The 14,163-nt window shown below is 43.6% G+C and overlaps 1 pseudogene; it reads left to right on the top strand.

The window, feature by feature from the left end:
• LOC117703784 (small ribosomal subunit protein uS5 pseudogene) overlaps nt 1-9,120 on the top strand; it is a 134,607-nt pseudogene extending 125,487 nt beyond the window's left edge.
• The last annotated feature ends 5,043 nt before the right edge of the window (nt 9,121-14,163 follow it).

Genomic DNA, 14,163 nt, shown 5'->3' with positions numbered 1-14,163 from the left:
TGATAGGAGTGTGACCGGCACGTTGAGAACCACTGCTCTACTGTAATCCATGGCCTCCATTGTACAGGTGGAAGCAAATTGAGAATCAGAGAGGTCAATTAACTCATCCAAGGTCACACAGTAAGGATGAGACAGAAGCTGACTCCAAAGGTCTGTGCTTAGCCCTGCACTCCCCAATCACACCTCCATCTTGCTGAGCACCTGTTGAAAATGCTGTGAGTTGTTATCTTGCTTTGCAGTATTCACTGTGATCCATGCTATTAGCTTTATTGGGCACACGTTGCTTTTACTAAGAAATTTTTCATTTTGAAAATGAATTGGGGCCAAGTTTGGAAGTATAAGCCTGTTGTCCTAACTAGTCAGGAAGGTGAGGGAAGAGGAGAACAGGTTCCAGGGCTGTGTCAGCTACAGGATGAGTCTAGCAATTTAATGAGACTCTGTCTCAAAACTTTAAAATGGAGTAAAAGGAGAACTGGGGGTTAACCCCATACTAGGATGCTTGCCTAGCATGTGCAAGACCCTGGCTTTAATCCCCAGTACTGCAAAATGGAGGGGCATGATGGAGAGCAGGGAAAGGAGAGAGGGAGGGGAGGGGAAGGGGAGGGAGGAAGGGAGAGGGGAGGGAAGAATGGGGAGGAGGGGAGAGAGAGGGGAGGGGAGAATGGGGAGGGGAGAGGGGAGGGGAGAGAGGAGGGGAGAATGGGAAGGAGGGAGACAAGAGCAGAATCCTTAGTTTCTTCATAATCATAACAATACAAGCTGACAACTTGAAATCTTGAAGCTTGTCTTTCGGCAAGCAGTACCAAGGCTGCAGAGCAATGGACACCACCCTGAAGCCTAAGTGGAGACCATGTCTCTACAGAGACAGGAGGACTCTGACCAACCAGGGTAAATACCACTGGCAGAGAAAAGAAAGTCAGTTAGTCTGGTTAACCATTCACCTTTGGGAAAGCACAAAAAGGTGGGTCCTCTTAGGAGTCGCCTACTCCAGGACAATAACACAAGAATCTATCAAACCTTTACAGCTACATCTACACATCCAGAGAAAAACCAAAGGCTCTTTCTCTCCTAGATCCAGAGCCAGGCAAAGATGCCAGCTCGCATATCTGCAGTACTGTTCTGGTTAATGAGACGAGAAAAGGGGTACTCACACTAGCAAAAGAAGAAACATCATTGTCTGTAAGCAAAGGTGACATGACTTTCATTACATGTCTAGGGAGGCTAGGAGCTTGGCTCAGTGGTAGAGCACTTGCCTTTCATGCGCTAGACCCGGGATCCAACCCCAGGAACGGCTAAACACAATATAAAATGCTTAATAATTTTTAAAAAAAAAAAGCCAAGCTTAGTAAAACTTATAGTGAACAAGATTCATATTCAAAACTCAATCTCATATCCAAACAAGCAATGTGCGATTGCAAACGCCCTCCTGAAATACTTGGGCACAAATCTTGCAACATCTATACAAACTTGGTATATTGAATGCCCAAATGGCAAAGGAGATCAAAGACCCGAGTGACCAGAGAAATGATACGGAGATGAGCTACAGACAACTTGCCGGGCTTTTGGCTCGTCCATATATGCAGCCCCAATCCAAATGAATTGCTAAAGGCGTATCAGGAGCCTAAACCCAGGCATGATGACTGTACGAACCAACAAGTCGAGGGCCTAGAGAGCACAAGCAAGAAGTACTAAGTTCAGAGCCCCAACACCCAAGAAGACCCAGCTGTGGTATCCAGCTGTGGTATCTAGGTGTGGTCGCTTACATCTGTAACCTTAGCTTTGAAGGGCACAGACAACAGAGTCCCTGGAGTGAACTCTAAGATTACTGAGAGAATCTGTTTCTACTACTACTAATGATGATGATAAAATGATAATAATAATGATGGTGATGAATGTGATGGGAAAGATGCCTGAAGTCTACCTCTGATATCTGTATGTGCTCACGCAGGCAAATTTATTTGGACTCGCACCAGCATACACACACATTTAACCACCCCCTACAATACACAAGGGCATCAACAAATGGCCTGATAGGAAGCCATTAGTTAGTCGGTTCATTTTAAAATGTAAATTTTAAAGGAGGAATTCTAATGGAGGTATCATGCATGGGTGAACAATGCTATTCCAAAAATTCATGGGCTACTAATGGAAACTATAGCACCTGCGGTGAGACAGCTTCCTGTGAGTTGGGTCAGGAAAGCCACAAACATGTCCAAATTAACACAAGCTATTGTCATTGTCCTTGGTGAGCCACTGTAAGGATTAGGTAAGTGTCTCTCTTGTTGGTGAAGATGCCGCATGCTTTGGCTGTAACACATAGAGGAACAAATCTCAATCCAACCAGGAAAATCCTCCCTGATGGCTTCCTGTCTTAGTACCAGAAGTGTAATGCAGGCTTTTGAGAAGAAAGATGTAAATGGTATTATCCAGCAGTGAACTCTCCCCGCTACAAACCCTGAGAGCTTCTATGTGCTCACTGGTACAGCAGTGGCATGGTGGTTAGAGAAATAACCACTGTGTTAATTCTCTGATTGGGTTTAAGCTCTACTCTACGGGGGGGGGGGGGGGGGAGGGGGGGAATCATGGCTGGTACTGTGATCCAGTTCAAAAGTCCACCTGAGGCTTCTAAGTTGAAACCTACTATTGTTGCTTTGCTAAAAGATCATTCTGTGCGTTTGCCTTCTAAATGTTTGTGTTTGTACCCATAGACGAGGCTGTTGTCAACTTTGGTCAGAAAAGATTTTTTTGACCCCAGTGGGCAGCAGTCAAGAGTGAGATGCAGAACTGTCAAATGTACTGTGTATGAGAATGTTTAGTTCTGAATTAAAGGAATGTATCAACCCCACTATCAATAAGGTTTGGGGACCATTGAGAAAGAGGATAGAGGAAGCATATAAGAGCCAGAACATGGGAAGGAGTGCTCCGGGGTGCTTTCTTCCATCATGATATGGCTGTTGCAGTCATGAGCTCACAACAGCAGGCATTACCTGCAAAAAGACCTGTGCAAAGTCAAAACAGCTAAATTCCAGCACGTGGTCGGTAGGGTGATTTCTATGTCTCACCACTGACTGAAGAGCATAGTGGATACTATCCTCTTAGAGGCAGTGGCTACTTACTGGATAAAGAATGATTGTTCTTTTTGGAAGATGAGGGATCTACTCAGTTGCCCATTCTCCAGGGAACAGCACACAGTACACATGCATGGGGAACACAAATGAACTTAATGAGTTTGAAAATAACAATGTCAACAAGTGCAACATCACACGAATGTGCACACACACATGCACACACAAAACACACGAACATACAAAACACACACACACACACACACACACATACCACAAAAGAATCACAGCAAAAAAGAAAAAAAGACTGTCAAAAGGAGGGGAAAAGGAAGTGAGGACAATAAAGACGGGAAAATGGGGACTAAAGCTAAAACTAAGGGCCACCTAAGAAGTCATATGAAAACTTACTATCATAGAATCTTCTTAAAAGGTATATGAAAGAAATCTAAATGGAATTTCCAAATAACAAGGGAGATAATGCCTCACTTAGACATCTCTCGCCCCCAAAAGAAACCTCCAGAATGGGTTTGGATCTTATTGAGTTGTTGGCTAAAGAGTCCCCATGGAAACTCCAAAGGAACTCAGGTTCTTGCCACCGCCATGGGCTGCTCTTCACAGACTTTATCAATGCCCTCTGCGAAAGATATCAGCTGCATAACTCATTGAACATGGAACAATGGGCTAATGCCTGCCTACAGCCTTCACAAATACTATCTAGTGATCATAATACTGGAAGATGCTCTCCAAACCACAAAAGAGAGAAATACTAACCCAGATTTTTTTTTTTTTAAAAAGAAACACAACTGTGATATTCATTGGTGACTTGCTTGTATGAGATGCTAATGCCATGGTGACTCAAACATTGGGAGAGAAACCAATTACAAACACAAGGAGGATTTAAGGCCCAATAAAGGAATGTAACAATAAATTAACTCCTGCAGACACTCTGCTATGCTCACACAACAGTGTCCTGCTCAGCCCCATCAGAGAACCTTCCTCCTACAGTGGATGGGAGTACATACAGAGACTGAAAATATGCAGAGAGAGACACCTTGGAACACTCAGTCCTAAATGGGGTGTCTTCATCAAATCCCTCCCCTCAGGGAATTCATCAGAAGAGGAGGCACAAAGATGGGAAGAGCCAGAGGAAAAGGAAGAAAGCAAGGAAACAAGACCTTACAGACACAACAGGGCCGAGCCACAGATGGACTCACAGGGACTGCGGCAGCACACACAGGGCCTGCACAGGTCTAGAACAGAAGTCCAGCTCTGAGACAGGAAGTGGACAGAGGCCCCATCTGTAAGACAGAGGCTGTCTACAAGTGACAGCCACTACCAAAGGAAAATTAGTGTTGTCCAGCAGAGTCTCACTGTAAATAGAATCCACACTGAGTGGCAGGCCCCAAGTCTAGGAGGAGTGTGGCAACACAAATGAACTCAATAGTAATTTTTTTGAGGAGTTTTACCTCATAATGATGCGAGAGAGTGTCTTAGTTAGGGTTTTACTGCTGTGTTCAGACACCATGGCCAAGGCAATGCCTATAAGGACAACATTTAATTGGGGATGGCTTACAGGTTCAGAGGTTCAGAGGTTCAGTCCATTATCATCAAGGTGGAACATGGCAGCATCTAGGCAGACATGATGCAGGAGGAGCTGGGAGTTCTACATCTTCATCTGAAGGCTGCTAGCAGAAACTGGCTTCCAGGCAGCTAAGAAGCAGGTTTTAAAGCCCACATAGACAATGACACAGCTACTACAACAGGGCCTTTGAATATTGCCACTGCCTGGCCCAGGCATAGACAGACCATCACATTCCACTCCCATAGGCTTATTCAAACATATCCATTTATGGGGCCATACCTAAACATAGCGTAATGCAAAATACATTTAGTCCAACTTCAAGAGTCCCCATAGTCTACAGCAGTCTCAACAATGTAAAAGTCCAAAGTTCAAAGTCTCTTCTGAGATCCACCCAATGACTTAACTGTAATCCCCAAAGCAAGACAGGAAACCAGCTGGGCAAACTCCAAACTCTGCATCTCCAAGGCTGATGTCAAAGTGGTCTTTAGATTTCCAACTCTTTGTTGATTGCAACAAACTTCTTTCTCCCGGGCTGGTTCCACTGCCTGTTAGCATCTTTTCTCAGCAGACAGCCCATGGCTCTGGCATCTTGAACATCTTGTGGTCTCCAAGGCCACTTTAATGTTACAGCTTCTTGTTTCAGTGTCTGAGATCCACACATGATCTTCTAGGCTTCTCCAAATTCTGCCCTCTGTAGCACTCTAAGCTCAGGAGGATCCACTCCACTGCCTCTGTTGTTCTTGGTGATCATCACATGATACTGGCATCAATACACTGGGGTCTTCTGCTGCTACTGGGGATTCACCAATAGCCTCTCAGCTGTTCTTCATGACCCCTTTGTGTCTTTAAAACCAGTACCACCTGGGTGACTTTTACACATTACCAAGTACAGCTTCAGCACAAGGTACAACCTTGGCCATCTCTGGAATACAGCTTCTTTGTGCTCTCAGAAAACACTTGCCAGAAGCTTTCACCTCAGTGATGCTGGTCTCATCTTAATCACCACTAATTTCTTAGTTCCAGCTAACCAGCATCAATTGTTCCAGTAGTCTTCTTCTATTCTGGACACTAAAGCCAGAGCCACATGGCCAAACCTGCCAAGTTCTGCTGCTTGCTGAGGCTGGAACATGGCCCCTTGTTCTGTTACATTATCACCAGCTTTCTGTGTTCCAACTCCTTCACTGCCTAAGCTTGGCTGTCCTGGATCATGCTCCATAGATTGACTTTAAACTTAGAGAACTCAGAAATCTGCCTGCCTGTCTCCTAAGCACTGGGATTGAAGGTGTGGCCCACAAAGCCTGGATTTAAGCTTTTCTTCACCTAGAACTATTCTGCTCTAGGCTGGCCTGGAACTAAGAGATCTGCTTGTCTTTGCCTCCTGGGATTAAAAGTTTGTACTACCATGCCTGGTCCTAAATTTAGCTGGGTGCGATCTTGCGCCAAGGTCACTACTCCCTTAATTCAATTTAACATCCTTGAACACAGGATTCAGCTCCATTTCACCATCCTCATCAAAAATGTCTTCCATATTCCTAGTAGATGGTCCACTGAGCCCCACTTAAAGCATTCCACTGCTTTCCAAATCCAAAGTCCCCAAATCTACATTCTTCCAAACAGAAGCATGGTCAGGCCTATCACAGCAATACCCCACTCCTGGTACCAACTTCTGTCTTAGCTATGGTTTTACTGCTACAAATAGACACCATGACCAAGGCAACTCTTCTCTAAGAACAACATTTAACTGGGGCTGGCTTACAAGTTCAGAGGTTCAGTCCATTATCATCAATGCAGAAACATAGCAACATTCATGCAGGCATGGTACAGGAGGAGCTGAGAGTTCTATACCTTCATCTGAAGGCTTCTAAGAGAATACTGGCTTCCAGGCACCTAGACCCATACCCACTGTGACACACCTACTCCAACAGAGCCACACCTTCAAATAATGCCACTCCCTGGGATGAGCATAAAGAAACCATCACTGAGCCAGGCAGTGGTGGCACACGCCTTTAATCTCAGCACTTGGGAGGCAGAGGCAGGTGGATTTCTGAGTTCGAGGCCAGCCTGGTCTACAGAGTGAGTTCCAGGACATCCAGGACTACACACACACAGAAACCCTGTCTAGAAAAACCAAAAAAAGAAAAAAAAAAAAAAAAGAAAGAAAGAAAAGAAAGAAAGAAACTATCACTGAGAATATTTTACTTTTACCTTACAGATTTTTTTCAAACAATTATAGTTTTCAATTTTGTGGAATTTCTTAGTGTGTAAGTTTATGGATATGTGTGTGCATGTGTGTGTGTGTGTGCATGTGTATGTGTTTCTTATTCTTATACTCTGACTATTTTTCTTTATCTGATTTCTTATTTATTTTGTCCCATTGTGATTTGTTGCTGGGTTTTGGTTTGGTTTTCTTAGGTTTTAGTGGTCAGTTCATTTTCTAATGAGAGAAAGAAAGACAGACAGACAGACAGACAGACAGACAGGATAGATTTCAGTTGGAGGGAAGGTAGTGAGGATATGAAAAGACTTGGGGGGGGGGGGAAATATGATCAGAATATATTGCTGCAGAAATATATTTTTAAAAAATTCAAATGATAGATAACCAGTCATTACCACTCTCAACATCAACAGAAATTATCTAACAATTAATAATTGACTATAAAAGAGAACTTGCATTCTCTCTTAAAGTGGCTCTTAGCACTTAAAAGTCTTATCAATAAAAGTTTCCTGGAGAAGTCACTCTGGTTTGCTTATGTCTGTGTCTTCTTCATGACTATTTTGGTTACAAGAGCAGACATTCTATGTTCTTTACCTAACTCAGTTCATGTGGATTCAAAAGCACTGAGCGTTTGATAGAGGCTCATGATTTAAATTTCAATTATTCTGTCTTCTTCCAGCTTAGCAGTAAAAGCTGAATTTAACCTGGTGTGGACACAGAAAGTGGAGCGACCTACAGCTCCCCCTAAGCTGTGTGATCCAGAAACAACCAACATTTGCTGTGCTCCCAGGGTTCATGATGTCCTGCCTCTGTGTTTGTATCTCAATGTACTTACAAAGATGTCCAACTCAGTCCCTGCTTCCACTTCAGGGTTCACTTTACTCTTCCTGCCCTAGATGTTCCATTTAGTATTTTGTAACATTTTATGGAATTGGAATTGCACATTTTGCGGATTTTACACAACAATACCCACCACAAAGGACAGGCAATAGTGTAGGAACATGGCTGGGATGTATCCATGACCTCTGGCCTCTTCTTGATTCTAGGCAGAGCCTCTGGGACTGGCTACACAAAAACAACTCAATGGATTTTTTTATGGGTTTCTCGTCCATACTGCTTTGGGTGGACATATGTTTTACCATGCAAATTTTTGCTTATATATCATGGTTCCTGATTTGTGGGTTTTATTGGATTTTGGGGTGTTCAAGGATGTGTGTGTGTGTGTGTGTGTGTGTGTCTGTGTGTGTGTGTGTGTGTTTCATCTCTGTTTTCTAAATGAGAAAGAGAAAAAGAAAGAATTTGGATTGGGGTGGAAAGAAATGTAGGGAGGATATAGGAAAAGGTGGGTCAGGGGAAAACATGATCAGAATATATTGTATGAAAAACAGGTCTCTGCTTCTTCTTCTAGGCCCGGAGGACCCGGGGACCCAGGATTAGGAGGCCCCGGTGGCTTCCGCAGTGGATTTGGCAGTGGTCTTAGAGGCTGCGGTTGTGGTCAAGGCCATGGTTGTAGTCGAGGCCGCGGAGCTCATGGAGGTAAAGCTGAAGACAAGGAGTGGATCCCCTTCACCAAGCTGGGCCGCCTGGTTAAGGACATGAAGATCAAGTCCTTTGAGGAGATCTACCTGTTCTCCCTGCTCATTGAGGAGTCTGAGATCATTGACTTTTTCCTGGAAGCATCCCTAAAGGATGAGGTTTTGAAAATCATGCCAGTGCAGAAGCAGACTCGGGCTGGTCAACGGACCAGGTTCAAGGTTTTTGTCGCTACTGGGGACTACAATGGTCACGATGGTCTTGGTGTTAAGTGCTCCCAGGAGGGTGCCACTGCCATCCGAGGGGCCATCATCCTGGCCAAGCTCTCCATCGTCCCTGTGCCGAGAGGCTACTGGGGGAACAAGATCGGCAAGCCCCACACTGTTCAGTGCAAGGTGACAGGCGGCTGTGGCTCTGTGCTGGTGCATCTCATCCCTTCCCCCAGAGGCACTGGCATTGTCTCTGCTCCTGTGCCCAAGAAGCTACTGATGATGGCCTTATGGACGACTGCTAAATTTCAGCCAGAGGCTGCACTGCCACCCTGGGCAACTTTGCCAAGGCCACCTTTGATGCCATCTCCAAGACCTACAGCTACCTGACCCCCGACCTCTGGACAGAGACTGTGTTCACCAAGTCTCCTATCAGGAATGCACTGATCATTTGTGAAGACCCACACCAGAGTCTTTGTTCAGAGAACCCAGGCTCCAGCTGTGGCTATCACATAAGGGTTTTTATACAAGAAAAATAAATGAATTAAGTCTGTTAAAAACAAAAACAAAAAACAAAAAAAAAACAGGTTTCTTCAATAAAAATTAAATTATTTTAATAAGCCATTACTACTATCATCAAAAGCAGAAAAGATAGCATAATATTTCATTGCTTACAAAAGACAAATGTCATTCTTCTTTAAAGTGGCTCTGGACTCTTACACGTCTTTATCAATAAAGTTTTATTGGGACAGACACACTCATTTGCTTATGTCTGTGTCTTCTGCATGGCAATGTTACATTACCACAGCAGATTGTCTATGCTCCATATATGCTATACTTCATGACGATATAAAAAGCAATCAACATTTGATAAAGATTAATGGTTTAAATTTCAGATATTTTGTCATTGTCTAAATGAGCAGAACAAGCTGAATGTCATTTCCTGGTATTCGATGTAGAATGTACAGTGACCTACAGCTCCCTCTAAGCTGTGTGACCCCAGAAACAAGCATCATGTGCTGGGCTCCCAGGGCTCCTGAGATCCTCGCTGGTTTTCCATCTAACTGGAGAAAGGAAAATGTCTGTCTCAGTCCTTGCTTCAGCTTTCACTCCATTCTTCCTGCCTCTGATTTTCTATCCTACATTTTACAATGTGCCCTGGGCATGGGATTCTACCTTGTGAGGATTTTATACAGCAGGACCCACCACACAGCCACAGGCAGCATTGTAGGCACATGACTGAGAAGTGTCCACGACCTCTGGCCACATCCTGATTTCAGACAGAGCCTCTGGGACTCTCAGACATTGCTCTTCAGCACCTGCCTGGACCTGCATCATGTCAGCAGGCACCTGACTTCAAAAAATAAAAGTTCTTGTCCTCAGGCAAGTAGCTTGTAGAATGAAGGCTCAGGCCAGGGCATAATCAGTGTGTGCAGACTTCAGTCACCTCTCACATGATTAATGAAATCATGCAGTATTACCAGCTTCAAGTCCTCCCATGCCAATACCTGAAAATAATGAAATAACAAACAGTTTCTTGACTGATTATTTAAAATTCATCAATTCAGATTTCTTCTCACAATTTTCTAGTTATTCATCTATTCTACAATGCATTCATCAACCTGTCTATGCTTCTCTTCATCCAACCATCCATCTATCTGTACATACCTCCATATATCCATTTATGCATACAAGAATACATGCATATATATGTATATATCTCCAAATATTTATTTATTAATACATACCTACATACCTATGTACATTTCTCTAACTTCTGACATATGTACCTTTGACCCCTGGGTTAGAGAAGCATCTCATCACAAAAACAGCAGCCAGATAACAGAGAATGACACTGGGTGCTCAGCCCTGACTGGGAATCTTTATCATCTTGCACTACCACTAAGGCTCAGAGAACACTGAGGAAGAGGATGGAGGAAGAGGGTTAGAGCCAGAGACTGGGGAAGAGCCCTGTGGTGTGACTGCTGTAGTCTTGCGGTTACAGTAGCTGGCATTCCCTGCACTTGACCTGCACAAGATCAAGACAACCAAACCCAGCTCATATCATGTAGATGATAAACTTTAGAGGGCTGTGGGCACTGGAGAGTCCTGGGAACAGAGAATCTTTAAGATGTAGAATCTCTTGAGATTCCATGCTCCAGTATGGAACCACACCATACACAAATGAGCAGCAGATACTGGGCTTAGTGAGTGTTTAAATAAGAATAATAACACAGACACACAAACACACAAAATGACAACCAAAAAAAAAAAAAACTGGTGTTGTGAGGGAGGAGGGAAATGGGGAGGATTAAAGAAGAAAATTAAGGGCCACTTATGGAGTCATATGGAAACTTTCCACAGAAGAAGTCTCTTTAAATTGTTAATGTATATATGTATACACATACACACACACACACACACCCCTATTTGTGTATTTACTAGAAATCTAAAAAGAAATACAAAATAACAGGAGAAACAAAGCTCCAATCGGGCATCTTTCACCACCAATTAGAACCATCAGTGACAGGATTCCATTTCTCCTAATTGAGTCATTGGCCAAAAAGGCCCAATGGAGACCTCACAATAACCTAGGTGTTCCAAGGGTGCTGGTTGCTCTCCTCAACCTGACATTGAGATCCAATTGTTAAAACATCAGCTACATACCTCATTGGACATGAATAAGTTGTGCTGTTGAGTGTTTACAGAATTCACCCCACTGACTAGGGATCATAGACCTGGAAGGTATTCTCCAAACTACAGGACTCTCCAGTGCCCACAACCCTCTAAAGTTTATCATCTACATGATATGAGCTGGGTTTGGTTGTCTTGATCTTGTGCAGGTCAAGTGCAGGGAACGCCAGCTACTGTAACCGCAAGACTACAGCAGCCACCACAGGGCTCTTCCCCAGTCTCTGGCTCTAACCCTCTTCCTCCATCCTCTTCCTCAGTGTTCTCTGAGCCTTAGTGGAAGTGCAAGGTAAATGCCTATCCAGACCAAACCTGTCTCAGTCAGTTTTCTATTGCTGTGAAGAGACGCCATAAGCACAGCAACACTTATTTTTAAAAGCATTTAATTGGTGCTGTCTTACAGTTTCAGAGATGTAAGTACATTGTCATCCATGCAGGGAGCACAGTGCCATGCAAGCATGTATGCAGGTGAGAGTTCTACACACCTATCCACCAACAGCAATAAGAGAATCTTTGGACATGACCTGGGCCTTTGAAACCTCACAGCCCACCCTTAATGAAGCACTTTCTCCAAGAAGGCAACATCTAATCTTTTAAATAGTGCCAACCCCGGCGACTGAACATTCAAGTATATGAGCTTATGGAAACCGTCATCCTTTGGTCTGCAATGGTGACACCACTATCTGGCTGGGCTTAAGGTTCACTTCCTGAGATGGGATCCATGCCTGATACTGCTCAGGTGGCCAACATCCTGAGACTGGATATGCCGGGTACCTAGGGGGAAACCAATCCTATAGTCCTACAGTAGGTACATATTTTTTCAGCCTACTTTAATAAGGGTTCAACCTCCCTTTTGGGTCACCACTCAACAGAGGTTGCAGGGGAAAAAAACCGTTATTAGGATATGGGGGAAGTAGACCATTTTAAAAATAGTTCTTGAGACAATTGCAATATTCACTGTTTTCACTCCAGTCTACTGGCAAACACCAAACACAAACCAGCAGCTGTAGTCCAGTCCACTCAGCAGACACCACACATGAATCAGAAAGGGCAGTTCAATCCAGAGATTGAACTGAAGACCCCCAAACTCGGGAGACCCTTCTTCAAGTCTCAGGAAATCATGAACACCCAAAAATCACAAGAAACCATATCTGGATATAATCAGCAGAGGTTTATTGGGGAGAGTTGGCTAGCCAAGGTCAAAACTGCTCATCCACGCAGGAACAGAATTTTGACAAAAGGCCAGCAAGCTGAGGGTTTGTTTTTTTTTATAGCATGGGGTGGGGAAAGGAAGGAATTTTCGCGCGGTTACACATGATTGGTTACATTTTCGCGAAGTTACACATGATTGGTTGCATTTTTGCGTGGTTACACATGATTGGTTGTTTTACAAATTTTGAACATCAGCAGGCTGTAACACTGGGAAAACCTCGGGGGAGGGGGGTAACCAAGAACAGTGGAACATTTCAGAGGAACCTACCCTAAATGATTTAGAGTCATGTGAAAATCACTCTGCATATTCATTCTTCTCAAGAATGTAGTTTCTCCATGTTACTGTGTCCTATCCTGTCATTATCAACTATTTCAGGTTAACTATTTCTCACTTGCCATAGCCCCACCCTGAGGCTTGAGGAATGTTAATCCAGCAAGTGTCCTCTGATTCAGGGATAATGTCCTCCACCCGGAATGTGTCCTGGGGCAGTGAAAGCCTGAAATCTTACATCCAGTTCTGCTTTCTGGAACTTACATTCTTTTGCTCAGGTTTAAGATAAAGAAAAAGCATATATATATATATATATATATATATATATATATATATATATCATAAAATGGTCTTTATAATTTTTCACTCTATAGAACTTCTTGGAAAGAGACCACCTGGAAAGGCCACACAAGTGGCAAGAAGCCACAGGAAGCTCAAAAGTTCTTTGGTGAGTTTCTCTCTCTGAAGTTACCACAAGTGAAGGTCAGCAATGAAATGTAAAGAAAACTAATCTAACCATGTTGTCATTAGAATAGGCAGGCAGAGCAAAGTGAACCAATGCTCCAACTACCCTGTCTATAGGGTCATATTTATATTCCTTCTAAACATCATGCATCCTTTTATGTGTTTATATAGCAAAATACCCTATTACCAGAGTCTGCTTCAGGAAAAAAAAAATCCTTTCACCTTTGTGTCTCAGCCAAACATCATTTGACACAACTGACTTTCCAAAAAAACAAAACAAAACAAAACAAAACAAAAACAGAAGTTTCCACTTCATTCTATTAAAGGAACATAGTAATGAACTGACCCCTGCAGACACTCTGCTATGCTCACACAACAGTAACAGTGTCCTGCTCAGCCCCATCAGAGAACCTTCTTCCTACAGTGGATGGGAGTACACACAGAGACTCACAACTCACAATGTGCAGAGAGGGACACCTTGGAACACTCAGTCCTAAATGGGGTGTCTTCATCAAATCCTCCCCTCAGGGAATTCATCAGAAGAGGAGGCACAAAGATGGTAAGAGCCAGAGGAAAAGGAAGAAAGCAAGGAAACAAGACCTTACAGACACAACAGGGCCGAGCCACAGATGGACTCACAGGGACTGTGGCAGCACACACAGGGCCTGCACAGGTCTAGAACAGAAGTCCAGCTCTGAGACAGGAAGTGGACACAGACCCCATCTGTAAGACAGAGGCTGTCTACAAGTGACAGCCACTACCAATGGAAAATTAGTGTTGTCCAGCAGAGTCTCACTGCAAATAGAATCCACACTGAGTGGTAGGCCCCAATCTAGTACTCGTGGGGCAACACAAATGAACTAATTACGAATTTTGAATGAGGTTTGTGTCATAATGCTTTCTGTGAGCATATTTTACTT

This window comes from Arvicanthis niloticus, chromosome 2 (assembly GCF_011762505.2).
Source record: "Arvicanthis niloticus isolate mArvNil1 chromosome 2, mArvNil1.pat.X, whole genome shotgun sequence".
Taxonomy (NCBI): domain Eukaryota; kingdom Metazoa; phylum Chordata; class Mammalia; order Rodentia; family Muridae; genus Arvicanthis; species Arvicanthis niloticus.
Note: the sequence above shows the minus strand (reverse complement) of the source record. Positions and strands in the feature narration are given on the sequence as shown.